This window comes from Silurus aristotelis (assembly GCF_946808225.1).
Source record: "Silurus aristotelis genome assembly, chromosome: 6".
In the NCBI taxonomy this organism is placed as follows: Eukaryota; Metazoa; Chordata; class Actinopteri; order Siluriformes; family Siluridae; genus Silurus; species Silurus aristotelis.
This window is the reverse complement of record NC_139579.1, coordinates 14,574,725-14,577,224: the sequence shown is the minus strand read 5'-3', so window position 1 is coordinate 14,577,224 and position 2,500 is coordinate 14,574,725. Positions and strand designations below refer to the sequence as shown.

Genomic DNA, 2,500 nt, shown 5'->3' with positions numbered 1-2,500 from the left:
ACGAATGGAGAATGTAGATGAGAGACTGATATACCGTATTTTTCGGACTATAAGCAGCTACTTATTTATGAATTTTTCCTGGGTTTTTCCCGGTTTCACAAACTTCAAGCCAAAAAACTGAACCCCATAACATTAGACCAATGAAATTTCCGAACGGAAATAAAAAAAAACGCACCTCACCTGTGTTCTGAGCTGCACGGCATCGGGAGTAAAAAAGTTTTTTTTTTTTTTTTACGCACGACGATGCCAAAAGATAAACTCCCGAGAGAAATAGTTGTGAAAGGAAGGAGGAAGAAAGTGAACAATGACTTTCTTGGTAGGCTACTGTTTAGATACAAGCCGTTGTAACGCGTTGAGTCTGGGTGAAGGGAGAGCTCGCTAACTCTATTTACAACAGAAATCATATAAGCACAGACAGGTTTCCAAAACTCGTGCTTTTTTATTTTTCTTGGCAACAGCATTATGGGTTAGTCAAAGAAACTTAGAAATCAGCATCAGATAATAAGGACATATTCCTCAGTCTTGCTAACATGCAGTAATAAAGGAAAAAATGCTGTGCCGGTCTTTTCCCAAAATACTGCTCTGCTCTTAAAGGTGCCACAACATATTTCAACTGTTACACCGTGTGTAACGTGTCTTTCATTAAAGCCTGTGTAAAGTTCATCAGTTTCAGTGTAGACACCTGCGGCATATAGACAGGTGCGGCTTATTTATGTTCAAAATAAAAATCTTTGTAAAATTCAGTGCTTCGGCTTATATATGGGTGCGCTTTATAGTCCGGAAATTACGGTAGATAGTAAACGGCTAATGTGGTGTTGAGCACAGACTTCACACTGAGCTCTTTACACAATTCTTTACACACACACACACACACACACACACACACACACACACACACACACACACAGACTTTATCTCCACCATATTCCATCAGGGGTTTATAAGTATTTTCCTGATAACAGCCCCAATCATTTTCCTCCTTATCTCCCCCCCTCCCACTGGCTTCCTTCAGAGTCTTAGAAGGAAATTAATCACAAAACACGACAGTAAAATTCATTCAATCAGGAACAGTCACTCTTGAGCCATAAACCACAGAGGAACAATTGCCATAAGGGGCAGTACTGCTAAAGCTGAGCCAACTTCCACCACCTCTAACTGCACTGCCACAGCATGAACCTGGTGTTCATCTCGCTTTAGCAGAACATCTGAGTTTCAAAACCATAACGATCATGCAGTCTGATCGGAGTAAAGGCATGAGGAAAATTCTGAAAGTTTAATTCAGGGCTTCTGCACTGTGGTGTTGTATGTTCAGATGTTCACTGTGTGTCCATGTGAGTCCCAAATACTATCCGTTGTAAACAGTACCTGGGATTATTTACTCTTCAGTGTTTATAAATATGGAGTTGTGGACCATTTTTCAGATATTACCTACAACTCCATGCGTGAGAGAGGAGTTCTCATAGTATAAATGAAACCTGAAGAACTGTCCACAGCTCCACACTTATAAACTCTACCTGAAACACTAAACCCTGCAGATGTGTTTGGAAAACTCATTTCAACAGAATCAATAATCCCAGCTACTGTTTATGACAGATTGCGTTTGGGATTTACATGGACATACAGTGAAATAGAATACACAGAAGAGTAAAATGCTATGAGAAATAATACATGAAGAAAAGTTGAAGTGTTTCATTATGAAAAAGCAGCTGAAACTTCTGAATAAACATCAGATTCAGCACACACGTAGAGGTAAAGAACTGAACACAGTGAATGGAGAAGTACAGAGCTACAGAACAGAACACAATCAAGACCACAGGAAGTGCTGAGTGAACGAGCAGCTCAAGGGTTAACTTTTCTGTTTTCCTTTTAGAGAAAAAAAGGCAGAGCTTATGGGTAATTTCAGGAAGAGAAAAACAAACAAAACTCAATAGAGTCTAATGAAGTCCCTTCAACATTCCTCTATGATTATTATTACTGGATATATTTTATTAGAACTATTTAATTGTTTACATGCAGGAAACACACACACACACACACACACACACACACACACACACACACACACACACACACACACTTGGATAAGGTACATACACATGCAGATCTATCAATCATAAAACCATGTATTATGGGTAATAAACAAAGTCTCATTCCACAACACTGAAAACTGAATTGACACCAAGTAATAATATTAACAAAAAAACTAAGGGTTTTCCATCCATTTCATTCACTACACCACTCACCCCCCCACACAAACACACACACACACACACACACACACACACACACACACACACACACACACACACACACACACACACTCTTCTGAGTGTTGTGTCTCATGCTGTGCCACTGAGTTTTCTGCACTGTGTAACTGCTGAGGAGAAACCAGTCACCACCACGCAGACATTTCTGTAATTTCTGTAATTCCTGAGATGCCCCAGGCAGGGGTGAGTGGGGTGAGTGGGGTGGGGAACATGCAGAACTACAATGCATGATG

General features: G+C 40.1%; 1 protein-coding gene across 3 annotated transcripts in view; it reads right to left on the bottom strand.

The window, feature by feature from the left end:
* Positions 1 to 2,500, bottom strand: part of LOC310727348 (death-associated protein kinase 2) — a 27,013-nt gene that overhangs the window by 23,808 nt on the left and 705 nt on the right. The gene's annotated exons all lie outside the window — the stretch shown is intronic.